This window comes from Melanerpes formicivorus, unplaced genomic scaffold, assembly GCF_026170545.1.
Source record: "Melanerpes formicivorus ecotype bairdi unplaced genomic scaffold, bMelFor1.0.p_v2 SCAF_35, whole genome shotgun sequence".
NCBI lineage: Eukaryota > Metazoa > Chordata > Aves > Piciformes > Picidae > Melanerpes > Melanerpes formicivorus.
The window spans coordinates 7,019,618-7,047,523 of NW_027142387.1; the positions used below are offsets into that span (position 1 = coordinate 7,019,618).

General features: G+C 44.9%; 1 protein-coding gene across 5 annotated transcripts in view; it reads left to right on the forward strand.

Annotated features, from left to right (window-relative positions):
• PPP1R9A (protein phosphatase 1 regulatory subunit 9A) overlaps window positions 1–27,906 on the forward strand; it is a 144,529-nt gene that overhangs the window by 54,140 nt on the left and 62,483 nt on the right. The window lies entirely within an intron of this gene.

Below are 27,906 nucleotides of genomic sequence, written 5' to 3' on the forward strand. Positions count from 1 at the left end.
TCCTGGCCACCTGGGCACACTGCAGGCTCATGTTCAGCCTACCGTCGACCAGCACCCCCAGGTCCCTCTCTGCCTGGCCGCTCTTCAGCCACTCTGACCCCAGCCTGTAGCACTGCATGGGGTTGTTGTGGCTGATGTGCAGAACCTGGCACTTGGATGTGTTAAATCTCATGCCGTTGGACTCTGCCTATCTGTCCAGCCTGTCAAGGTCTCTGTGCAGAGCCTCTCTACCCTCCAGCAGATCAACTCCTGCCCCCAGCTTGGTGTCATCAGCAAATTTACTGATGATGGACTCAATGCCCTCATCCAGATCATCAATAAAGATGTTAAAGAGGATGGGGCCCAGCACTGATCCCTGGGGGACTCCACTACTGACTGGCCGCCAGCTGGATGTGGCACCATTCACCACCACTCTCTGGGCTCGGCCGTCCAGCCAGTTCCTAACCCAGCACAGAGTGCTGCTGTCCAAGCCATGGGCTGACAGCTTGGCCAGGAGTTTGCTATGGGGGACGGTGTCAAAGGCCTTGCTGAAGTCCAGGTAGACTACATCCACAAGCCTCCCCACATCCACCAGGCAGTCACCTGGGCATAGAAGGTTGGTCAGGCAGGACCTGCCCTTCCTAAATCCATGCTGGCTGAGCCTGATCCCTTGGCCATCCTCTAAGTGCTGTGTGATTGCAGAGACAGAGGCAGGCACTGCAACTGTGAGCCTGCTGCCACTTGCTGCATCCCTTACTTTTGCTATGACAAAGTGTTTGGTGTGTTGCTTCAGGGTGGAGGAAAGCATTAAAAGAGAAAAGGTGTTAAGGGACTGGACTGTGGGAAGGGGGTGAAGAGAGGAGGGAGAGTAAAGCAAAAAAACCCAGGGAATGGGATCTGAAAGGGTTGTTATTCTGCATAAACTAGATTATTCTGCATAAAGAGAGTCATCTTATGCTGTAGTGAGAGATTTGCAGGATCTTCCCAGCCTGTGGTGTCATTTCCAGTTTGCAGGAGGCCACTTTGTTGTTCAGATAGCGAGTGAATTCTTGGTGAAGCACAGTTAATACATACGCCAAGAAAAGACGAGGTTTAGTGGCTCGATACATGAGAGAGGATTCCTTTAGCTGCGTAAACTATCTGGCATCACATCTCTGAGATGCAGTATCTTTTACTAGGTTTGAAGAGGAGTCGATGAACTTCCTTTATTTCTCCATGCTGAAGGGAGAGAAACATTCTGAAGCCAGGATCTAATTTAGAGTAAACAGATTAAAATCAAAAAGCAGAAATGAAGCAACCTTTCTGTTCCTGGGAGGTCTCCCATTGACTTGGAACGGAAGCTGTATTCATATTGGAGGAGAAAATGTCCTTTAGAGTGTTTTGTCTGTCTCAGGCTTCCCAAATTCTCTTTCATGAGGAGTTTTCTCTGTCCCTCCTCCTTCCACATCCCAGGAGTGCCAGCACTCCACTCCCTCGGCAGTTGGTAGGGGTAGGCTTCCTCCTACGTGGAAGGACTGGAAATGCCTGTGGGGAGTTTTCAGCCCAGTGCTGCTGGTGTTTCATGTACGCATTGTATAAAGAAAATCAGTGCCCTTATTTTTATTGCATGCTGCTCTAATTATGCTGGAAGTCACAACTGGCCATTGTCTTCCATTTGCTAGTGATGTGATTTAAAATACCTTGACCACTGTTTACATCCGGGCTTTGAGTGTTAATTGTGATGTGCAGAGATCATTATTGTCCCCTGAGAAGAGGAAATGAGCCGATGCAGGCTCTTCTTTTCATTCCAGATGTTCAAACCATCACAGAAGAGCTTGTGCTCAGCCTGACACCACAGTGTAGCACCTCTGACTGCTCTCCCTCTTCTCTGCCAGGAGGGATCTTTCTAACTGGACAAAACATCTTTGCAGTCCATATTAAATTATTTTTTCAGTTTTTGTTGCAAATAGCAACAATTTTTGGTCATGGCACAAACTGTACCTAGCAAGCTTATTACAGAAATGATGAAGAAATGCAAACCTCTGATAGGAGTCTACAGTGTTAGGCTTGCAGTTTTGCTTTCGCATTACTATACATGTTCCACAAATTGCATCAAGTTGGAAAGGTCATCTTGTCCAACCCCTCTGCAGTCAGCAGGGACACCTCCAACTAGATCAGGCTGCCCAGGCCCACATCAAGTCTGATCTTGAACGTCTCCAGGGATGGAGCCTCAACCACATCCCTGGGCAACCTGTTGTAGGAGTTTACCACTCTTGTTGTAAAGAACTTCATCCTTATATCCAACCTAAATCTATCCTGTTCCAGTTTCAATCCATTCCCTCTTGTCCTATCACTACAAGCCCTTCTAAACAGTCCCTCTCCAGCATTCTTGTAGTTCCCCTTTGGATACTGGAAGGCTGCTCTGAAGCCCACCTGGAGCCTTCTGCAGGCTGAACAGCACCAACTATCTCAGCCTGTCCCTTAGGAGAGGTTCTGCAGCCCTCTGATCATCTTCGTGGCCTCCTCTGGACCCTCTCTATATCAGGTCCATGCTCTTCTTGTGTTGGGGGCCCCATAGCTGGATACAGTATCCTGGGTGAGGGTATCAGTAGGATACTGTTATCAGTAGGATAGCTGCTTTTATTTTGCCATATGCAGTTCAGTTGCAGCCCAGCAAGATGTTGTATTTCTGGCCAGACTTCATTACAACTGTGTTCATTTTAGATGAATCTGTCATTTAGAAGGTACCTCCTGTTGTAAGAATTGAGCCAAGTCTTTAGCATGGTTGTGCTGATGTCAGTCAGGAATATTCTGCCAGGCTGATGTACGTGGTCTCTCTTTTGTTGTCTTGAATGAGGACTGTGGGAGAGATGAATTGAATAAAGGCCCAGATGGTATTCCACTGAAATTGGAAGCCACCAGTTTATAGTACTGGTTGTGCGTTTTTGGTGTTATTACCTTTTGATTACTTTTTAAGACTGGAAACTGTATTGTTTCATTTAAAAGAGTCATAGGCCTTTCCTAAATGTTATTTCTAGAAGGAAAATTAGAATATCAATACTACTGATACAGGAAGGGGGAAAAATTAATCCTGCATCTTGAGGTGTTAAAGCATCCCTAGGAAAACACAGCCTTAGGATGCCATTTCTCAAGCTTTTCTAATGCTACTGATCATTTATATGGGTTTGAATGTAGACTAAATAAATGCTAAAGAAATGTAACATCTTAAGAGCATTAAGGAAGCTCCAAAAAGTGTCTCTTTTTTTGTCTTTTTTTTTTCTTTAAGTATACAGAGAACAATTCAAATGTCCAGGTGCGTAGGCACTTTGCTTTCAATTAGGGATATTTATCTGCAGCCTCTGCATGACTCTTTATCATAAGAGATAAAATTCTATAGTGGAATAAATGCAAATGTATTATATTTGTTTCCTCTGGTAGGGTTTAAATGTGATCTTAAGTGTTTTATTTGCAAAACTTCATAAATGACATTTATAAACATAAAGCCAGCAAAGCATTTCTGTGTTGTTTTTAGTAACAACTAGTGGTAGGCATTTGGAGTGGCAGACACCTCCCATGGCAGGAGTTTGAAACTAGATGATCTTCAAGGTCTCTTCCAACCCAAACCATTCTATGATTCTGTGATGAGTAAGTACATCAACATGGTTTTAAGCACACTCTTGCTTACTTTCTTGCAGGTTCATAGAATCACAGAATGCCTTAGGTTGGAAGGCACCTCAGAGATGATCTACTGCAACCTCCCTGCTTAAGGCCTCATCCAACCTGGCTTTGAACACCTCCAGGCAGGGGGCATCCACAGCCTCTTTGGATAAGTTATTCCAGAGTCACACCTGCAGTTAGGTTACCTGTAGTTAGGTTGTATTCATGTAATACCATAAGATATTTACACACTTGTCTGTGGCAGAGATTTCTGTAATTTTTTTTTTTTTTATGGTAGCTAAGAATTTTTCTCAGCGCAGACTTGAAAACAGAATTATCAGATTTTGAAGTGGGGCAACTGGAGAAGCAATAATGCTGCCTGGGGAGGTGGTTGGGGCCCCATCCTTGGAAATATTCAAGGTGAGTCTCGACAGGGCTCTGGGCAGCCTGATCTAGTTGAGGATGCCCCTGCTTACTGCAGAGGGGGTTGGGCTGGATGACTTTTGGAGGTCCCTTCCAACCCAGACCATTCTGTGATTCTATAATTCTGTGATCATCATCTGATTCCTCTTGTATTATTACTGGGAATTTATTTGTATGCTTTTTCTGGTTTAATAATGAAGAGAATTGTGTTTGCTTGCTATTTTTTTAAATGTTTTTTTTTTTTTTTTCTGTTTAAATAATGAAGACAGCAATGTTTGCTCAGTAATTTGTTTTCAGTTAGGGTTCCTAGTAACATTATTCATCTAAGCTTGCATTTCTTCTCACAGGCAAGTTTCTGAAGCCCTTCTCTGCTGTCTTCCAGGCAGCACTGAGCTGGTACTCAGCACAGACGTGTGTGAAGAATAGAGAGGGTTCAAAGACCAGCTATTAATCTGCCTAATGAATAAAATCCTTTGTAAGCACCATAACATTTTGAAAGGGAGCGAGTTCCTGCATACTCAACAGATCTGATTACCATGTGACAGCTACAGTAGACTATTGTAGAAGCTGAAAAGGCCTTCAGAGACATTGAAGCATTTAATAATGGACTGGAAGTCGGCTTTAGTGTATTGGTAAGATTCAATTCAAGGTCAGGTTTTAATGGCACCTCTTCCATCTGCATATGTCCAGCTCTTGTCGTGTCTTATGGTGCTAGCTTTAATGAGTATTGATTGCATTTGATTTGACTTTTTGTCCCAGCCATCCCTTTTTGTTAGAACAAGTCTTAAGTATCATAGAATCATAGAGTGGTTTGGGTTGGAAGGGACCTTAAAGATCATCCAGTTCCAACCCCCCTGTCATGGCTGGGGACATCTTCCACTAGACCATGTGGCTCAGGGCCTCATCTTGACCCCCTCCAGGGAGAGGGCATCCACAGCCTCCCTGGGAAGCCTGTTCCACTTCTGCTCTTTGTTTTCTTTAAGTAGCCTCTGATGCCTGTGGGAACATTAGGATTGTATCTGCTTATGGAAGTGAGCAGGGTTGGCCTATAGCTATGAGCCCTGGCAGGCAGTCATCTGTAGTGTGAAATTGCTAGGGTTAGTTCTGGACTACTGTAGATACAGCCTGAGATTTCAGCCCTTGTGTGAGTACCAGCTCTAGAATGAAAGTGTCAATGAACACTGGCATGTCACTGAGTTGTTTTGGTTTTGGTTGGAAAAGGCGTTTAAGGTCATTGAGTCCAACCATTCTCTAACTGTACCAAGGCTGGTGCTAAACCATGCCCCTCAGCACCACATCTCTGCTTCTTTGAAACACCTCCAGGGACCCAACCACCCCTCTGAGGAGCCTGTTATAGGGTTTTAAAACCCTTTCAGTGAAGAATTTCTTCTAATCTCCAATTTAAACCTCTCCTGGTACAACTTGAGTCCATTTCCTCTCATCCTAAATTGTGATGACATTTGACAAGGCACAGTGTTTCCATGATCATGATAATGGAAAATGCAGAGTAGGAGGCTGCAGAAGGGTAAGAAAAAATGCTGCTATAACCCACAACCTCACATATCCCTGCTCTTCCAAACAGCCAGGGGTAAGGGAATAACCCACACTGGGTATTAAGAGTCATGAATTCTCATCTGCTGTGCTCCCTCCATGTAAAGACAAAAGACAAACTTTGTTCCATTTGTTGGCAAAACTTGATCTACAGCTTGGGTAACTTCTGGCTTTAAGTTGTCAGCACGAACTTGTGCTAATTAGTCATGAGCAGTGTAACACTGCCGTGTGTCTCGGGAAGGAAGGCAAAGCAGACAATGTCTTTAGTAGCTTAACTATCACTGAGCTTTCAATCTTCATATTTTTGCAATCTAGTCATCAGTTAATGGTTAGAGGAGCACCTCCCAAAGAGATTATCCACTTCTTTCTGTTTTTATCTGGATTACAGATCATTAGCAATCTTCAGATTCCTGTGTGTAAGGAAGTGCAATGAGAACTGCCTCCAGACAGGATATTTAATACTGCGCCTGTGGGAAGAGCTAAGTTGCTAAGCCACTTAGGTGCTCAACAGGTCAGGGGAGACTAGGTTAAGCCTTTCCTGATATATCATAGGCTTTCACTCAGCACATGGGCTTCACTTCAGCATAAGGACAGGCTGCTGTTTAGTGGGAGTCTGATTAGATCACAGGAATTTACAGGATGCAAACACCTTTTTTCCCCCCAGTGCTAATCTAGTCAGTTTTCTGATTTGGACAGTTGGATGTTCATTGCCTGAATCATGGACTGGCTTGAGTTGGAAGGGTGCTTAAAGGTAATCAGTTCCAAGCCCCTGCCATGGTCAGGGACATCTTCCACTAACCCATCTTGCTCAAAGTCCTACCCATTGATCAATTGTCTGAGGGCTTTGCTGTCCCTCATTTAAATTTCCCATGGCTGATGTAATCCTTTTGAGCAGGCAGGCGAGAAGACAAAAGTCTCTCCCACGCTTTTTCATAGCCCCCTTCAGGTACTGGGAGGCTGCTCTAATCTTTCCCTGGAGCTTTTTCTTCTCCAGGTTGAACAGCACCAGGATATCCTTTTATCCAGCACCAGGCTCAGAGCAGGTAGAGGCAGAACAGTTAGGTCAGGGCTCTGCCCCTTCCAATTGGGCATCTCCCTAAATCCAGGAGGACTCTACAGTCTTTCTGGACACCCTGTTCCCACATTTGAGCATCCTCATGGGCAGAAATCTTTCCTTATGTCTTAAGAGGAAAATTCCCACATGCAGGCTTGTGCCTATGGCCTCTCATCCTTCTGTTTGGGAGATCCAATCCCTCTTTAATCCCTCCCGTAAAGCAGCTGAAGATGGTGGTGAGGGCTGCCCTTGCCTGCTGTCGACCATCACATAGTTCAGCTGTAATCCTACATGTGGGAGGGATGGGATGCTGGGTGACACTAGCCAAGGCTCTTTCAGCATGGCTGGGAGTGCACCTTGCTGGATGGGGAAGATCAATGCCTTTTTATCTTGGAGTCTCCATGGACATTGATGGAACAGGGTGTCTAAAGAGGATGTGGAGCCTCTGTCTCTGGAGGCATTCCAAACCCACCTAGGTGTGTTCCTGTAGCATTTGCTCTGGGTGACCCTGATCTAGCAGGGGATTGGACTAGATGCCAGTCACGGAATCAGAATGACTTAGGTTCATAGATCCCTTCCAACCCCTGTTAGTCTGTGATTCTGGGAAACTCTTCAAATGATCCCTTTCTTAGTTAAAGACCCCAAACTGCAATAACTCAGGAAATCCACTGAGGAGTAGAATGTTTCAATGTTTTGTCCAAATTTTCCTTCACTTTGGAAATTAGTTGTTTTCTATGTGGCAGATTTCAAGCAGTGAATTATTTGAGTGGTAAATACCAATGTGCAAATGTTTCACATATACACACAATACACAAATATGTAAAATGTAAAAGCAGAAAAAGTAAACATTGTTATAAAATACTGAACTCTTCTGGAGATGAGTATTTACCTTGGTTCAGCATGCACATCATTTGTTGAGGAGGAAGGTGATACGTTGACCCGTCTGGTGGACATGGGGAGGCCTGTGGATGTGGTCTACCTGGACTTCAGCAAGGCCTTTGACACCGTCCCCCACAGCAAACTGCTGGCTAAGCTGTCAGCTCGTGGCTTGGACCACAACACTCTGTGCTGGGTTAGGAACTGGCTGGAGGGCCGAGCCCAGAGAGTGGTGGTGAATGGTGCCACATCCTCTTTAACATCTTCATTGATGATCTGGATGAGGGGGTTGCGTCAGTCATCAGCAAGTTTGCAGATGACACAAAGTTAGGGGCAGATGTTAGTCAGTTAGAGGGTGGAAAGGGCTCTGCAGAGGGACCTCGACCCATGGGACAGATGGGCAGAGTCCAATGGGATGGCATTCAACAAGTCCAAGTGCCGAGTGCTGCACTTTGGCTACAGCAACTCCATGCAGAGCTACAGGCTGGGGTCAGAGTGGCTGGAGAGCTCCCAAACAGAGAGGGACCTGGGGGTGCTGATTGACAGCCGCCTGAATATGAGCCAGCAGTGTGCCCAGGTGGCCAAGAGGGCCAATGGCATCCTGGCCTGCATCAGAAATAGTGTGGCCAGCAGGAACAGGGAAGTCACTCTGTCCCTGTACTCTGCATTGGTTAGGCCACACCTTGAGTACTGTGTCCAGTTCTGGGCCCCTCAGTTTAAGAAGGACATTGAGACACTTGAATGTGTCCAGAGAAAGGTAGCAAGGCTGGGGAGAGGCCTTGAGCACAAGCCCTATGAGGAGAGGCTGAGGGAGCTGGGATTGTCTAGCGTGGAGAAGAGGAGGCTCAGGGGTGACCTCATTGCCCTCTACAACTACCTCAAAGGTGGTTGTAGCCAGGAAGGGGTTGGTCTCTTCTCCCAGGCAACCAGCACCAAAACAAGGGGACACAGTCTCAAGCTGCGCCAGGGGAGGTTTAGACTTGAGGTGAGGAGAAAGTTCTTCATTGAGAGAGTCATTTGTCATTGGAATGTGCTGCCCAGGGAGGTGGTGGAGTCACCATCCCTGCAGGTGTTCAAGAGGAGATTGGACGTGGCACTTGGTGCCATGGTCTAGTCATGAGGTCTGTGGTTACAGGTTGGACTCGATGATCTTTGAGGTCTCTTCCAACCTTAGTGATACTGTGATTTTTAAATTTCAGCATCTTCCACCTCAGAAATGTACTCCATGATGAGTTGTAGTGTAAGTGAACTACCTGCTGAACATCAAATCACAGCCAAAAGTTGTGTAGTGCCATGAAACAGTGACACAGTTGGCCACAGGATCCTCCTTGGTGACTGAGGGGGGCAGGCATTTTTAACATAGCAAATAAATCAATCAGTGCATTAGGAAATAATGGGATTAGCTGATGTCTGATGCTTTAGGAAAGGACACAGACAGTGTAACTTTAACTTAATTCTACAGCCCTCTTCAATAAAAATGCGCCAGGGGAGGTTTACCCAGTGTTTTACTTCAGAGAGGCATGTTGGGGGATGGATACTAGAGCTCTAAATTATGTTTTCAGATGAAGGCTAAATAAATCTCTGCACAACAGGAAATGTTGGAGTTAGTTTTTCTCTAATGTAGAAAGGTGTAATTATGTCTTGAAAAAAAAAATTCCCCTGATAAAGTGGAGTGGTGTGATAGCTGCAGTGCTGAGTCCAGTTCTGGTGCCCACAGCATAAGAAGGACCTGCTGAAGTGGGTCCAGAGGAGGGCCAGAAGATGATCAGAGGGCTGGAGCATCGACCCTATGGGGACAGGTTGAGAGAGTTGGGGTTGTTCAGTCTGGAGAAGAGACCTTAGAACCGCCTTCCAGTACCTGAAGGGGGACTACAGGAAGGCTGGGGTGAGACTTTTTGCAAGGGCTTGTAGTGACAGGGTGAGAGGGAATGGATTGAAGCTTGAGGAGGGGAGATTGAGACGGAAGATTAGGAAGAAATTCTTTACAGTGAGGGTGGTGAGACACCGGAACAGATTTCCCAGGGAGGTCATGGATATCCCCTCCCTTGGATGTGTTCAAGGCCAGATGGGATGAGGCTTTGAGCAACCTGCTCTAGTGGAAGGTACCTGTGCTCACGGCAGGGGGGTTGGAAGTAGGTGACATTTAAGATTCCTTCCAACCCAAAGCATTCTAAGGATGCTTGTGGTGCTGAGGGACTTGGTTTAGTCCCAGCCTTGGTAGAGTTAGAGAATGCTTGGACTAGATGATGTTAAAAGTCTTTTCCAACCAAGATGATTCTGTGATTCCATGATTTTCGTTGTTCTTGAGAGTCAGAGTTGTTCATATTTTTAGTCATTTGGTTTCAAAGTCTATATTACAGCTTTAGCCACAGAGGTTTTTTTACAGCTGTGTGCAATATTGCCACACACCAGAGTAAATAGAAGCAAAACAAGAAAGTGGAGGAATATGTGATTAAAATATAAATCTGATTCCCAGGGTGCTGTATGCAGATATTTAATTAAGAGATTGTATAACTGAAGAACAGAAACAGTATCTGTTCCAAAGTGCATGAAACCAGTATTAACTTGTACTTCGTACATGTTTAAGAGAGAAGGGTTTTAAAAAGAAAGAAAAGGCATGGAGGTGTTTTTGTGTTGACTCTAGGTGAGGAGATGGCCATGGCGTTACAGGTCAGTGGTTGGACTCTATGTTCTTGGAGATATTTTCCAATCAGAACAATTCTGTGATTCTATTTTCCCAGCTCCTTCTGTCTATCAGGTTTTTTTTTATCTTCCCTGAGCATCAGTTACCTCTTACCTTTTCTTTCCCTTTCATAGATTACCAGTTGGGAAGTTTATAAGCAACCAAAGCCTGATAATACTCCATGGAAACCATTCCCTAAAAGGATTCATAGCTTTGGTTTAGCTTGGAAGGACATTAAAGATAATCCAGTTCCAACCTCCTGCCATGGGCAGGGACACCTCCCACCAGCCCACTTGCTCAAGGCCTCATCCAACCCAGCCTTGAACACCTCCAGGGAGGGGACATCCCTGACCTCCATGGACAACCTGTTCCAGTGTCTCACCACCCTCACTGTAAAGAATTTCTTCCTAGTCTCCAGTCTAAATTTGCCCTCCTGCAGCTTCAGTCCATTCCCTCCACCCTATCACTACAAGCCCTTGTAAAACATGACGTGTAAAGATGTCCAGCACTGCCTTACCTGGAGAACTTTGGGGTAACTTTGATATGTTAAAAGTTGATGAGGCTTTGGAAAAGCCTCAGAGTTTTCCAGTTCAGCATATACCCATGATTCCTGAGCAGGAACAATTTTTTATGTCAGGATAATAGGCACTCTCAGCCCCTGGGTACTGGCCTGATATTGATTGTGTGGAAATGAATTGGGGATGTCTCTGTGACTGGTTTGGAAAGCAGATCTGAGTGCCTTTCAACTTGGCATGATGTTAATGGGGACTGAGCTTGTTTCAGTGTGCTTGCATTAGCAGAAGGGTACAAGAGTAGTTTAGATAAGGAAAAAAGGGATGGTCTGAATCAGTCCTTACACTCTCATTACTATATTGGGACCAATTTCTTTATTTTACTGAGTTATTTAGAGACCTAAGGACTGTAAATAGCAACAATTCAGCAATACTCAGTCAAACACCTGATTCTCATTTAAGTTTCATATGGGCCTGGGATTGTCCTGATGGAAAATCCATATGGAGTGAAGAGGAATTTTTTTTTAATCAGTTGTGTGGTAGTGTCACATTTCTCCAGTCTGTTGCATCTTTTCCATTCACTTTGTTTCACAGAATCATGGAATGGTTTGGGTTAGAACCTCCAAAGGTCATCTAGTCCAACCCCCCTGCAAACGAGATAAATTGAGAGGAAATGGTCTTATGTTACCTCAGGGGAAGTTTAGACTGGATATGAGGAAACATTTCTTTACTGAAAGAGTGGTGAGGCATTAGAGCATGCTGCTCAGGGAGATGGTGGGGTCACCATCCCTGAAGGTGTTCAAGAAGTGTGTAGATGTGGTGCTTCAGGATGTAGTTCACTGGTTATGGCAGTTGGGTTACGGTTGGATTTGATGGTTTTAAGGGTCTTGCCCAGCCTTAGTGATTCTGTGATTTGATGATTTTTGTGTGAGTTTGTGTATAATTCAAGCAGTTTACACCCAAACATAGTAGATCATTGTCTCGAACCCAAGTATTTCAGTGTCTTCTGCTAGCCTACAAACTCCCTTCTTTCCATAACCTCTTTTTCTCCAATTGTCTTTCTGTTGAGTGAACTCTTTAGACAGTCATAGTTCACGCCTGCAGCAGGGCTGTCTGGCACTTCTGATTTTGTTTTGATCAAAGGTGAACTTACATCAACTATATTCTTTAAACTGTGCTGCATCCTTTCGAGGAGTTCTGATATCCTTTTACCTATTTCTGTCCTTTCAGCACCCTGGTCTAGTAGGAGGTGTCCTTGCTGCTGGCAGGGTCATTGGAACTAGATGGTGGATTTTGAGTATTGGCTGGTGTAATTAGTTTAATATTAAAAAAAAAATAATGTTTATAGATATTGCCTTCCTAAAACTCCCTACTCTCATTTGAGCTGTACTGTTTAGACCTAGAATGCAAAGCCCCATTGATAACTTTGCATTTTTGCACCAAGATATTTCTCTCTCTTTCACTCATTTTGATCTTAAATAATGCTCAACATTTCCATTTGCCAGACTAAAGTTAACTATACTTAGATACATTTCTCCTACTCTATTTCAGTTAGAAATACTTCTAAATCTCACCAAAAAGCCCCACTGGTGTTCCTTTGAAGTTGTGGTTTTGGCTTTTGTGCTGCAAATTGAGCTGCTTTATCACCTCTGGCCAAAAATGACTTCTACAGCTGCTGTCTTTACTTTCCTCTGGTACTGAGCAGTCATGCAAACTGTGCCCTCTGCAAACTCTCTGCCTTCAGTCTGGCTCATAGCTGATAACCCAAATACTTGCTGGACATAGGGGACACCTGAGAGCAGCCCTCCAGTAGCTGAAGGAGGCCTACGAGAAAGCTGGGGAGGGACTTTTTACGAGGGCTTGTTGTGATAGGGTGAGAGGGAATGGATTGAATTTTGAGGAGGAGAGATTTAGGTTTGAGATTTTGAAGAAATTCTTTTCAGTGAGGGTGATGAGACACTGGAACAGGTTGCCCAGGGAGGTTGTGGATTCCTCCTGCCCGGAGGTATTCAAGGCCATCCTGTCCCCATCTGCCACTGAATCCAGCCTGAACTTTGGGGGAGTTGGGTATTGATTTTCTATGTATTTCATGATTTTATTTTAATATTATTATCTTATACTGCTTTGTTAAAGCTGTTTAGGTGGTGTTTTTCTTCAGCCTGTAAGTCCTTCTCTTTTATTCCCTTTTCCTCTCCCTTCCAGGGGAGTTGGAAGTAGCTTCCATGAGGGAAGATTAACCTGGGTTCAATTATCTTGCAAGTGCACTGAAGGATTTTCATGAAGGGGATTGTACTGTTCTGGCAGTATCTTGCTGACTAATTTCTGCTTCCCTACCAAAGTCCCTAGTTTATCAAGCAGTTTTTGAAAGGCCAAGTGACAGCCTTTAAGTTGTTCTTACTATGCACTGAAATTAATTTTATCCTGATCAGCCTGGAGAAAAGAAGGCTCCAGAGGAACCTAAGAGCAGCCTTCCAGTGCTTGAAGTGGGCTACAAGAAGGCTGCAGAGAGACTGTTTGCAAAGGCCTGCAGTGACAGGATGAGGGACAATGGTTGAAATAAGAGCAGAGCAGATTTAGATTGGATGTTAGGAACAACTTCTGCACCATGAGGGTGATGGAACAGTGCAACAGGTTGCCCAAGGAGGTACTTGAAGCCCCATCCCTGGAGATATTCAAGGTCAGGCTTGATGGAGCTCTGAGCAAGCTGGAGGATGCCCCTGCTGACTGCAGCGGAGCTGGACTAGATGAACTTTGCAGATCCCTTCCAACTCAAGCCTTTCTATGAAATAAGACAATTAGATTTTGGTAGAAAAAAGGGAAAAAATCTGAGTATGAAGAACAAATCTTGTATCCAGAAGGCTTTTTATAGAAAAATGATGGAGTCCATTTTGTGCATCTGGTTTTCAAGCACCTATTCTGGAAAAAGCTCAGCAAAATCTGCTGGGCTAATGAAATACAAGTTCTTTCCTAAACAGAGGCATGATTGCTTTTCCACAAATCTGCCTCTTATTAGCTGCAAGTCATAACATTATGATACAACAGTTATAGCTTGCATTTTTCATTGTGCCTTTGTTACTGAGTTACATTATGACATTTGTCAGAAATAAATACAATTAAACTTGGGGCATGGAAGACAGTATATATTCACTATTTGGAATGTTGAATGGAAAGCAGATTATGGCAGTTGCCCCTTTGGCAAGACAGACAGGCTTTTAACATAAAGGCAAGTAAAGTAAGATTAGTTTAATACTGCTTTTATGAGGCCTTTTAAACTTGAGTTGAAGCAGCATCTCATAGCTTTCAGGATAAGTAGGCAAAACCAGGCATGGTATATTCAAGTTACCTTTAATGTGAAGTGCTGTCAGACAGTTTTTAGCTAACTGTCATCATAGTATCATAGTATCAGTCAGGGTTGGAAGGGACTACAAGGATCATCTAGTTCCAACCCCCCTACCATGGGCAGGGACACCCCACACTAGATCAGGCTGGACAGAGCCTCATCCAGCCTGGGCTTAAACACCTCCAGGGACGGGGCCTCGACCACCTCCCTGGACAACCCATTCCAGGGTCTCACCACTCTCATGGTGAAGAACTTCCTCCTCACATCCAGCCTGAATCTCCCCGCCTCCAGCTTCATTCCATTCCCCCTAGTCCTGTCACTACCTGATATCCTGAGGAGTCCTTCCCCAGCCTTCCTGTAGGCCCCCTTCAGATACTGGAAGGCCACAATTAGGTCACCTCGGAGCCTTCTCTTCTGCAGACTGAACAGCCCCAACTCCTTCAGTCTGTCCTCATAGGAGAGGTGCTCCAGCCCCCTGATCATCCTCGTGGCCCTTCTCTGGACACGTTCCAGCACCTCCACATCCCTCTTGGAATAGGGGCTCCAGAACTGGACACAGTACTCCAGGTGGGGTCTCACCAGAGCTGAGTAGAGGGGGAGAATCACCTCCCTTGACCTGCTGGCCACACTTCCCTTGATGCAGCCCAGGATCTGATTGGCTTTGCGGGCTGCAAGTGCACACTGAGAGCTCATGTTGAGCTTCTTGTCCACCAGCACCCCCAAGTCTCTCTCCTCAGGGCTGCTTTCCAGCCAGTCACTGCCCAGCCTGGATTTGTGCCTGGGATTGCCTTGACCCAGATACAGGACCCTGCACTTGGTCTTGTTGAACCTCCTGAGGTTGGCTTGTGCCCACCTCTCCAGCCTGTCAAGGTCCCTCTGGATGGCCTTCCTTCCCTCCAGCGTGTCTGCTGCACCACACAGCTTGGTGTCATCAGCAAACTTGCTGAGGGTGCACTCAATGCCACTGTCCATGGCACCCACAAAGATGTTGAACAAGACAGGTCCCAGGACTGATCCCTGAGGGACTCTGCTTGTCAGTGGCCTCCACTGGGACATGGACCCATTGACAGTCACCCTTTGGGTGCGGCCATCAAGCCAGTTCCTTATCCATCTAGTGGTCCACCCATCAAACCCATGTGTCACCAGTTTGGAGACCAGGATGTGGTGCGGGACAGTGTTGAAGGCTATCACATGATTATCAGTTCTGCCCATCATTTTCTGTGTCAGCTATCCTCTTGATGTTGTCTGTGGTATCGAAGGCATTTTGTGTGGTACCAAAAGCATGCAGCCATTTGGGTTTAAATGTCATATTCATAGATGCATAGAATGGTTTGAGTTAGAAGGGACCTTAAAGATCATCTCCCCACATCATGGGCAGGGACACCTTCCACGAGAACAGTTTGCTCAACGCCTCATCCAGCCTGGCCTTGAATACCTCCAGGGAAGGGGAATCCATGACCTCCATGGACAACCTCTTTCACTGTCTCACCACCCTCATTGTGAAGAATTTCTTCCTAATCTCCAGTCTAAATCTGCCCTCTTCCAGCTTCAATCCATTTCCTCTCATCCTATCAAATCCATGTAAAATGTCCTTCCCAGCCTTCTTGAAGGCCACTTTCAGGTACTGGAAGGTTGCTCTAAGGTCTCCCCAGAGCCTTCTCTTCTCCAGGCTAAACAGCCCCAATGTGGTTTAGCACCAGACTGGGTAGAGTTACAGAGCAGTTGGACTCAATGAGCTTAAAGGTCTTTTCAACACAAACAATTCTATGATTCTACGAATTGAAAGCTAAAACTTGAACTAACTTACAGACAGAACAGTGGTTGTGGTTGTTCAGTTCACCAGATCAATAGAAAAGGTTTTTTAGAGTTGTCATTTCATGCTATTTCATTTGCAAGCAGAAGGTGCTCTTTTGATAGTTACTGTTTTATTTAGAATTGCAGAGTGTTTAATGAATGACAGTATGGTTAAAGTTTTACCAGACTGACTGTTTTATATCCAACCATGTATTTATTTTCCCAAACTACCTGGATCTCAGGCTGCTCCAGGGGAGGTTTAGGCTGGAGGTTAGGAGGAAGTTTTACACAGAGAGAGTGATTGCCCATTGGAATGTGCTGCCGAGGGAGGTGGTGGAGTCACCATCACTGGAGGTGTTCAGGAGGAGACCTGACAGGGTGCTTGGTTACATGGTTTAGTTGGTTGGGTTGTGTTGGATGATAGGTTGATCATGATGATCTTGAAGGTCTCTTCCAACCTGGTCTGATCGGGTCTATCCTATCCTATCCTATCCTATCCTATCCTATCCTATCCTATCCTATCCTATCCTATCCTATCCTATCCTATCCTATCCTATCCTATCCTATCCTATCCTATCCTATCCTATCCTATCCTATAGGATAGTGTTATAGTGTTTTTATCAATTGTTGGGTTTTATTTCAAGGTAAAAAGCAGGCAGGAGTCACACATGCTTTGTACCAGTTGTATGTCATGCAGTTTCCCAGTAAGGTTATCATTATCCCTCTCCCTGGAGGTCTTCAAGGCCAGGTTGGATAAGGCCTTCAGCAACCTGTGCTAGTAGAAGGTGTCCTACCCATGGCAGGGGGTTTGGAACTAGATGATCTGTAAGGTCCCTTCCAACCCATATTATTCTATGATTATCACCTGTGGTTTCCTTGAGCTAGTGCTAACTTTTGTTACTAAAACTAAAGAAGGACTGGCAAAAATTGCTTCAAATTTGTCTCTGTTTGTCCTTATGTTTGATCTCTGGAGAACTGAACTATATTAACACCCCAAAAAAGAAGGCTTTCAGCATTGATGGGTATCCTTGAAGCCATAACTGTAAAATGGTATTTTAGAAAGCATGCTTCTAACAAACTTGAACATGCAGTGAGTTGGAAAGGACCCTCAAAGGTCATCTAGTTCAACCACCCTGCAGCATGGACATCTCCAACTATGTCTGGTTGCTCAGAGCTCCATCAAGTTTCATCCTAAATGCCTCCAGGAACAGGGCCTCCATGTCCCTGGGCAATCTATTCCAGAATTCCACCACTTAAGGATCTTCTACCTTATGTCCAACCTAAATCTCCCCTGCTCCAGTTTCAAACTATTGCCCTTCATCTTACTGCTACAGGCCCTTCTAAACAGTCCCTCCCCAGCCTCCCTGTATGGTCCCCTTCAGGTACTGCAAGGCTGCTCTAAGGTCTCCCTGGAGCCTTCTCTTCCCAGGTTGAAGAACCCCAACTCTCCCAGCCTGTCATCTCTTTTAATTAGAGATTCTTAAACACAGCTGAGGTTAGATGTGTAAATGTATTTTAGGAAAGTTTCCTAAGATCAGTTTGCTGTCTTACTCTGCTTGTTCTTTCACAGCTCTCCCTTTCAGCAACAGTCACAGCCTTGCCAATTTCTTCAGACACTGAACACTGACTGACTTAAAAATATTTGAATGTCAGGCATTTTTAGAAATATTTGGGAATATTCTCTTGATTCATTATATTAGACCGAGGTAAGCATTAAAATCATGGTAAGATGATTGAAGGGCTTTACTCTGTTAGGTTCCCAGCCTGTCATACACACGGATTATGCCCCGTGTAATTTGTTAGCTGGAATATCTCCAGCTTCCACTAAATGGTGCCTGTTTTCCTTTGAAAAGAGATGTGCAGCTGTTTGTAACCAGAATACAGTCACTGCCGCTGACAGCCATACCAGCTGTGTGCTGCACACTTCAGCTCGAGGAGCAAGTGAACAGCGCTCTCCTTCCTAGATGCCCCTGCTCTGGTTACACAACACACAGAGGAGGAGTTCGGTAGTTTTTACAGGCCTTCATCTCAGCACATGGCAGTCAGCACTTTCTTCTACTCCACTTGAGCAAATCTGCACAGAAAGCTAAGCCTCATCTTCTAAAAGTTTCCCTCACAAAGGTGGTCTTGAGCTTCAGTAATCTCCGAAGCAGGTCAAGATGTTGTATCTGGAAGTCAGAAAGATCAGAGGACTGAAGTCAGCAAAAGGTCCAGGAGTTTGTTAACTATGTGTCTGATTCCGTGGCCACCTCTGCTTCTGGTGTGTGGTGAGGACAACAGCAGATTCACACTGAACCCCATATCTGTCTTCGTGTCCACAATGGATGTGTTTGGATATGGTGTCCCACTTGCCACTCTATTCATATGTAGCCTTTCATGCTGGAACTGATAAAGACATGCAGCTCATTGCTCTCTACAACTCCCCGAAAGAAGGTTGGAGTGAGGTGGGGGCTGTTCTCTTCTACCCTAGTATCAGGTAATAGAATTAGAGAAGATGGCCTGAAATTGCACCAGGAGAGAATTAGGTTGGAGATTAGGGAAAATTTATTTGTTACAAGAATGGTCAGAGATTGGAACAGGCTGCCCAGGGAGGTGGAGGAGTAATCATCCCTGAAGGTGTTCAAGAAACGTGGGGACATGGCACTTTGGGACATGGCTTAATGACCATGGTGGTGTCAGGTTGATGCTTGGGCTTGATGGCCTTAGAGGTGTTTTCCAGCTGAAACAATTCTATGATTCAATGCACTGGGAGATGCTTGGTCAAACCCAGGAGAGTAGGGCATGGTGTTCCTGTGGGGGAAAAAATATCCACCAAAACTCTTTTAGGGAAAGAAAGAATAGCATATGCACAAAGGCATCTTCCCCAGTTCCCACAGCAGCCAGGTTGAAACCGTTTTCTTTCTAGGAGGGCGAGCGAACAAAAAGGCTGCATCTTCCCACTCTTCGTTGATTTCTCGCTTGCAGCTTCTCTAAGTAGCATTCCTGCATCTTGATTGACTCACTCAGGACTCTCCTATCAGGTATCAGTGCAGAAGTTTCACATTCACTCTTCAGCATAAGGAGATGGTATTGATGGGGCCAACAAATGTCTTTTGCTTTGCTTTTTTGAAGTGCAGCAGTAACAGCCCTGCAAGCAGCGCTGTTCAGCATTACCTCAGTGTCTTTGGTACCTTATGCCACAGACATGAGAAGTCTGGTGATGGAATAGGGAAGTCATACAAAAAACTGGGATGCCCACAGTCTGGGCTCCATGGAGCTCCATGAACACCACCTCAGAATGGAAAACACTGGGTGCTATGCTTTGCATTTGGTCCTCCAGAATTTCCAGTCCATCACAGAGTGGTGTACAGGAAACATCTATAAAATCTGAATGTGTGCAGTAAATGTGGACACAAAAAGTGGAAATGTGTAAGCAAAACTCCTTGTAGTTTGTGTGGTTTATAGTTTGTTTACAATTTGAAGGGTAGAGAGAAAAAGAATCATAATACAGACCTGTGCAGTAAATTTGGGCACACAAAAGTGGACAATACTCCTATTTTCTGTGCTTCTTAGTCTGTCTGCAGCTTGAAGGGTAGAGTGAAAAACAGTCATGGTACAGACTCCCACCTCTTGCTCTTGGGGGTTAATAAAGTCAATTTTGCTGTTGATTTCAAGTGAGTAATGTCAGGCTTTGTGCCTGATGTCATAGCAAATGTTGAAGTTGAAAAAAGTCCAAAAGCCAGTGTTGAATTGAGTCACTTGAAATGTATTTATCTTGAATCCCCACTTTGTGGCATTATTACTGTAGTCTCATCTCAAGCTAGCATTACTCATTAATGCCAGCTTATCACCCTGATCCTTCTTTCCCTTTGTTCATTCGGATATTCTGCCTGCACACAGCTGTAACCTTCTGTTTCTTGCTCCCTTAATACCATAGATTAAATTGCATTTAAAGCTGCTACATTTGAACCAGTTACGCAGTCAGATTTGCCCTCACTACAAGAAAGGCACTGAGGTGCTGGAGCAGGTCCAGAGAAGGGAAACAAAGCTGGTGAAGGCTCTGGAGAAAAGGGCTGGTGAGGAGCAGCTGAGGGAACTGGGGTTGTTCAGTCTGGAGAAGAGGAGGCTGAGAGGAGACCTCATTGCTCTCTACAACTCCCTGAAAGGAGACTGGAGTAAGGCAGGGGGTCTGTCTCTTTTTCCTAGTGATAGAATAATGCTTGATGAGGGCAGATTTAGAAGGGAGATTAGGAAGAAATTCTTTACAGTGTGGTTGGTGAGACACTGGAACAGGTTGCCCTGGGAGGTTGTGGATGCTCCCTCCCTGGAGGTGTTCAAGGCCAGGCTGGATGAGGCCTTGAACAACCTGGTCTAGTAGAAGGTGTTCCTGCCAATGGCAGGGGTGGGAACTAGATAATCTTGAAGGTCCCTTCCAACCCAAACCATTCTATGCATCTTTGAGGAAATGGCCTCAAATTGCACCCGTGAGGTTTAGATTGGGTATGAGAAGAAAATGCTTGACTGAAATGGTTCCCAAACCATGGAACAGGCTTCCCAGGGAGGGGCTTGAATCCCCATCCCTGGAGGTGTTCCAAAGAGCAGAGATGTGGTGCTGAAGGACATGGTTTAGCCCCAGCCTTGGTAGAGTTACAGAATGGTTGGACTGGTTGATCTTGAACGTTGTTTCCAACAAAGACAATCCTATGATTTTGTGAGCAGGGGACCCCTCTTCCTGGCTTGCGCTGAACTCTCTCTTAGCCCACATACCGTATTAGGAGGCATTAGGGAGCCGAAATTCCTCTGGAAACACAGAGTGTGTGATTCCTGAAGCACTGCTGTGATTAACTGTAATGCAATCCACTGGCTATGAATGCTTAATGGATCAACATTCTTCTGCTTATTCCAGGCACTTTGACATCTTACTAGGACGCAATTCATTGTGCTCCAGAGTGCGAATGTGAAACCATCATTAGGAGAAAGGCAGCCAGCCCAAATGAGTTCTGCCTGCAGGTGCAATTAAAGGATTGGGAGTTCTACAATATGAAGTAATTGAGTAGTGATCTGGCACTGGGAATGCTGCATTGCACTTTCTGTTTGGAAAAAGATGTTTACAAAACACAGCAGCCCTTTTGGTGTATTACAGAAGCTTTCCCCTTAATCCTCTTAGCCCCTGCTTGTTTGTCCATTTCTGTATACAAGCAGTGGCATTAATGGTTGGGCTTTGGTGGGAACGGGTGCAAGGCTCTGACTGAATTAATGCAACACCCCATTAATTGATCTCTTTGATATCAGCTGTGTGGTAATGTTCATGTGAGTGTAGCAATAGGGCTACCAGGGGCTTTGGATCCCCTAGAATCACAAGCATTTTAGTAGAGGTAGAAAAATACCTGCTTGAATTAGAAATTAAATAAACCCGCTTTGTGCCACCTTAAACTGGGGGATTGTGTTTCCCCTGTAGAGAAGGCTGGTTGAAGGGTTTGCTAATACCTAGTGTCATACTTCATCTACGCTTCAACACCTAAGCTGTGTGCTTAAGCAGCGAGTAGTCTGTGTGCTGACACTCTGCAAAGGAAGAGTTTAACACATGTATGAGTTTTTCTGAGCAGAATATAATGGGATTTCCCACGGTCATCTTAAAACATGGGACTGTCTTTATTTAGTAACCCAGTCTCAGTTAAAGAATTCATGAAGAATTTCATGTTAAACATTTAAACCCAAGCATTTCTTGATTTTTATATGAACATACTTATGAGAGGAGATGATGAGATGGCTTTAGAGATTCAGAAAGGCTCCCACTGAAGTCATGGCATGTAAGTTGCATTTGCTTGCTGTGCCATGGTCTGAGGCAAAACCATAAAGTCTGCTGGTTTCTGGTGCTGCAGATCCTTCTCCCTGGCTCAATCATTCTTTGCTGCATCTGCAGCAGCATCAGTAAGGTTGCCAGTTGGTACCGAATGCAGCAAGTGCTAGGAATGAGACATAGTGTGAGAGTGTCATAACAAACCTTTGGGGCAGTTGCATCTTAGCACCTCAAAAAAGGAGAACAGGATTTTGTATTGATGATGTGATGCTGAGAAAATTGGACACCAAATCAGACTGTCTGCACCTAACCCTTCCACCTCTGATGTCTTCTTTGGAGGATAGATGGTGATGTGTACTATTTAGAATGCAATAGGTCTGTAATAGCTCTATTTATGTATACAAAAACATACTACTTTTTGTTCAGTTTATAGCATAGGTCACAATCAAAGGAGAGTTGGATGAATTATTGCTGCATAATGATTTTTTTTTAAATGTCTTTCTAGAATAGCGTTGTTAAAGTTGGGAAAGACCTCTAAGGTCATCAAGTCCAGCTGTCAACCCAATGCCCTCTAAATCTTGTCCTCGACTGCCATGTCCACAGGTTTCTTGAACACCTCCAGGGATGGTGACTCCACCACCTCCCTGGGCAGCCTTTTCCAATGACTGAAGAAATAAATTTTTCATATTATTCAACCTAAACCTCCCCCTGGGGCAACTTGAAGCCTTTTCCTCTTGTCCCATCTTGTAACTGTACAGAGCATACAAAGAACCTGTGTTCACCCTTTCTATTTATCAGCAAATCTTCTAAATTAATGCCCATGATCAATTTCTGTGCCCTTTTCCCCCCTCTAAATTATTTTCCTAACAGTTCTGACATCTGTAAATGAACAGAAGGAATTGCTTCTGAAACTTTGGGTTCATAGATTCATTTTTAGTGAATGTGCAGAGGCTTGTAGTGGTAGAACAAGGGGCGATGGCTTGAAACTGGAGCAGGGCGGATTTAGGTTGGACATAAGGAGAAGGTTCTGCACAGTGAGAGTGCTGAAATACTGGAAATGTGGTTGAGGCCCCATCTCTGGAGACATACAAGATCAGACTTGATGTGACCCTGGGCAGCCTGATCTAGTTGGAGGTGTCTCTGCTGACTGCAGAGGAGGTTGGACAAGATTGCCTTTGAGGGTCCCTTCCTCTCCAATTGAATCTTGAATCTCTCCAGAGGCTTAACTGGTAATAAGAATGTTTGAAGAATAGTCAGTGTTTTGATCCAGGTGTTTGCTTCTGAGAAGCTTCTTGGCATTTTTAGGTTTGTGCCAGTAGATTTAGCTTGGGTGTCAGGAACAAGTTCTTTACCCTGGGGGTGCTGGAACACTGTAACAGGTTGCCCCGGGAGGTAGTTGAGGCCAAATCTTGGAGATACTCAAGTTGAGCCTCGACGGGGCTCTGGGCAACCTGCTCTGTTTGAGGATGCCCCTGCTTACTACAGAGGGGGTTGGGCTAGATGACCTTTGGAGATCACTTCGAACTCAAACCATTCTGTGATTCTATGATTTTCAATCTGTGTTTAGACATCTGTAGGCTGAGGAAGAGTGAGACAGCTGGGAGAAGAAACACTGACATGTTGATTAATGGTGACATTGCTACTGTATGGCAGTCTGTACTAATTGGTACCAGAAGCAGCATTTACTCTTGGCCAGCTCATGTGTCACAATCTTGAAGGCAGGAGAAAAATAGCACCCTCAGTTAGGATGTAAATTGGCAGTGATGCGAGGTTCTGGGAGAAGCACTGCAGCAGATCTGGGAAGAAATGGCTAGGCACTGGAGCTGCAATTCTGCTTCATGCTCTCCATTTCTGTTCAAACTTATTTAGACACCAGAGGTCCAGACTTGAGGCTGTGCTGTGTTATAATTGATTTGTCAAACTCAGCTCACTACAGATGTTCTGCTTTGCATGCTTATTTGCCTCTTCAAAGATACAATGAGTTCTTGAGCATGCCAGTTTGTTACCTTGGCAATAGAGGGGCTTGCCAAAAGAGTGGTAAAATATATTTGCTGTCACATTGGAAACAAATTTTCTCCTTAAATGTTCTTGTTGCTATTTTAATAATGTTTTGTTGTACAACATGGCTATCAACATGCTTTTGGTGCACCTGCTGCTTTGTTCTGCTGGATGGAGACACTCTCAAGGTGTAGATAGATGCTTTTGTGAAGTTCTAGTCACAGTCACAGAATGTCAGAGGTTGGAAGGGACCTCTGGAGATCATCTAGTCCAACCTCTCTGCTAGCGTCACCTCACAGCAGGTTGCCCAGCATTGCAGCATCCAGGTGGGTTTGGAATCTGTCTAGAGACAGAGACCTGTCTGGGCAGACTGCTCCAGGGCTTCCAGTCAGCCAAAGCCATTGAGGTTTAAGGGTCAGTACTGCACCGCTCTGTGCAGCGACACGTTCAATTGCTGCACCTAGACTGCTAACCTGTCTGGGATCTGGGAAAGAAGCCTGGCAGGAGAGAATTTTGAGGAAGCCTGAGGAATCCCATTTATGGGAATGTAGGACACTGGAGCTTGGTTCTTGGCTCTTTTCCCTGCAGATATCAAGCTACTGTCGAAATATACAAGGGGATTTTCCCCAAGTTTTTAGCCTCTGTTTCTAAATTGTGGATTTTTTACCAAAAATAGGCAATAGATGATTTAAACCCATTAAAAAGTATCTTTCTGTGTGTGTCAGTAAGTTCTAGTTAAATGGCAAAGGAATGAATTACATATGAAATGTACCTGTGAACTACTACATACAACTGAAAAATTCTCCCTTGGATTTGTATATGACCAATAAGAGTCAGGGGAGTCACCTCCCTGGTCCTTTATTCATCCATTACACCATTGCTTCCAACCTGCTCCGTTACAAAAATCAGCTCACTGCACAAGAAGATTTAGACCCAGGTCTGCAAAACTCATCAGATAGAATTCAATGAAAATCATTTGCCATGTGCCATTAATGCAAGAGAAAAAGAGGACAGTATTGGGAATTTCCCTTTTGCAATGATGGTCATGGGGGCAGAGTGGCTGGAGAGCAGCCAGGCAGAAAGGGACCTGGGGGTGCTGGTTGATCGTAGGCTGCATATGAGACAGCAGTGTGCCCAGGTGGCCAAGAAGGCCAATGGCTTCCTGGCCTGTATCAGGAACAGTGTGGCCAGCAGGAACAGGGAGGTCACTCTGCCCCTGTACTCAGCACTGGTTAGGCCACACCTCGAGTACTGTGACAAGTTCTGGGCCCCTCAGTTTAGGAAAGATGTTGAGATGCTGGAACATGTCCAGAGAAAGGCAACAGAGCTGGGGAGGGGTTTGGAGCGCAAGCCCTATGAGGAGAGGCTGAGGGAGTTGGGGTTGCTTAGCCTGGAGAAGAGGAGGCTCAGAGGAGACCTTATTGCTGTCTACAATTACCTGAAGGGAGGTTGTAGCCACGTGGGGGTTGGTCTCTTCTCCCTGGCAGCCAGCACTAGAACAAGAGGACACAGTCTCAAGCTGTGCCAGGGGAGGTTTAGGCTGGATGTTAGGAAGAAAGTCTACACAGAGAGAGTGATTGCCCATTGGAATGGGCTGCCTAGGGAGGTGGTGGAGTCACCATCCCTGGGTGTGTTTAGGAAGAGACTTGATGGGGTGCTTGGTGCCATGGTTTAGTTGATTAGATAGTGTTGGATGATAGATTGGACTCGATGATCTCAAAGGTCTCTTCCAACCTGGTTAGTTCTGTTCTGTTCTGTTAGAATTTGTTGGGAATTCCATGTGAGCTGTGTTTTGTTACCAGTCTGGCCAGGGTGACCCTTTCAGGATAATCAAGTCGAATGACTGAGATTCCCTTCCAGCACAACATAAGTCTGATAAATAAAGGGTTGCATGCTCAAAGCATGGGAAATGAGTTGAATAAACAAAAGGCACAGCAATATTCTTCAGCTTTTTTTTGTGTTGAAGTAGTTGATGGGGTGCTTGGTGCCATGGTTTAGTTGATTAGATAGTGTTGGATGATAGATTGGACTCGATGATCTCAAAGGTCTCTTCCAACCTGGTTAGTTCTGTTCTGTTCTGTTAGAATTTGTTGGGAATTCCATGTGAGCTGTGTTTTGTTACCAGTCTGGCCAGGGTGACCCTTTCAGGATAATCAAGTCGAATGACTGAGATTCCCTTCCAGCACAACATAAGTCTGATAAATAAAGGGTTGCATGCTCAAAGCATGGGAAATGAGTTGAATAAACAAAAGGCACAGCAATATTCTTCAGCTTTTTTTTGTGTTGAAGTAGTTTGGTATTTGACAATGAGTGAATTGCTTGGGATTGTAGGGTTGCCTTGGGAAAATAGCCAGAGCTTTTCCAGGATTGCTTCAGGGTCATGTTTGCCTTCAACAGCCTAGAGGCCATAATTTGTTGCCTGTATGGAAAAGATAGACATTATTTCTGTCATCTGTGCTTCTCAGGGCACAATATTCCTGAAGTTTCATATGAATAGGATTACTGCTCCAAGGGGCAAGCTTGCTCTGCAGAGACTCACACCCATGGGAGACTGCTCAGTCTTCACTTTGTGCTTCTTCCTGGTGCACTAGGTCAAGATTGTGAAGAAGGACACAAGATGCAAGACAGTTGGATTGTTCAGTCTGGAGAAAAAAGGGCTCCAGGCAGACCTTAGAGTAGCCTTCCAGTGCCTGAAGTGGGCTGCAGGAAAGCTGGTAAAGAACTTTTTACAAGGGCTTGTAGTGACAGGATGAGGGGGAATGGATTGAAGTTTGAGCAGGGCAGATTTAGACTGGAGATTAGGAAGAAATTCTTTCAAGTGAGGGTGATGAGACACTGGAACAGGTTGCCCAGGGAGGTTGTGGTTTCTTCATATCTGGAAGTGTTCAAGGCTAGAGTGGATGAAGCCAATATGGGCTTGTGGAAGGTGTCCCTGCCCATGGCTGGGGGGTTGGAACTAGATAATCTTCAAAACCCTTTCCAACCCAAACCATTCTATGAATCTATGAATCGATGCTGTGTAATAAAATGTCCTCAGTGTTTATGAGACCAGCATTGCATTTTTATAGCTTCTGAAGTGTATAAATGTTAATTTGCTTCCAAAGGAGCGTATCTTGTTCTCAGATCCCTTAAAAAGTATGAAGAGGTGGTGGACAGGGTTACAGTGCCACTTATTTCCAATGGGTTTTGGACACTAAATGGATGCAGCATGGGAAAGTTCACATCCTGCCACTACAGAGTTTATTTTGGTCAGAGTTACAGCCTACAAGAAATTCCCTCTCAGCAGGAGTTTGCTGTTACTTGGTGTATCTCATTCTTGAGCTGCAGGACACCCTCTCTCTCCCCTTGGTTTTGAGCTGTTGTTGGCAGTGGTGGTGAGGCAGGCTGCATCTCAAATGGTTTGCTTTTCTTAAATGCTTTATTGAAATGAGGTCCCAACGCCTGCGGAGATCTCGTATTCCAAAGTCTCTGGAAGAGGAGTGCTGCTTGGCAATGTCAACAGGAATCTCTAGAGTTGCTATTTTCTGTTACCAGCAAGTTGAACAGTTTGGTTGTGCGTGGCAGCAGTTGCTCCTTGCTCTCTGTATGTATGTCAGAAGAGGTCTCCCTGGGATGGAGAAGTCCAGAACACAGATACTTTTGGTATTTCAGAATCTAAACTCATCTGCACCGTTCCTTTAGCTGGAATTATGGTCTGCTTATGGTCTGCTTGAAACAGAGAAACCTGAGGGAAACCTCCAGGCTTGGGTTTGGTGTTAGACAATCAAATTCTTTCAACATTGCAACTGTCTTAATTCCCATCTGTGTCTCACCCCTGCTATTGCTTCTTGGGAAGATTTGTCTCCCTGGTGCTTCCCTACTGAAGCATGATGCCCACACAGGCTTTAGGGGAGCATGAAGCCAGGAAAGCTGGAGGAAGCCTGTGGTGGCTCCTCCTCGCTGACTCACTCCCTTTGACTCTGATGGAGACCACATCACAGAGAAAAGACTCTTTAAAATAGGTGTCACCTATTTCAGGCATTTTCAGAGCTTCCTCTCCTCCCTGAAGGTAGGCTGTAGAGAGACTTTCAAGCAGGAGACCTTTAAGGCCATGAAGTCCAGTCATTCTCCTGATCTACCAAGTGTGGTGCTAAACCAGTGTATTTTCTTTTGGAACTGGCAAATGTGGATGGTTAAATGAATCAGGTTGGCAAACTCTGTCCTCTAAAATAAGAAAGCATGCTTCTCCTAAAGGAAAATTCCTGAATGTTTAAATAGCCTCTGATTGAAGGCCATGTTCAT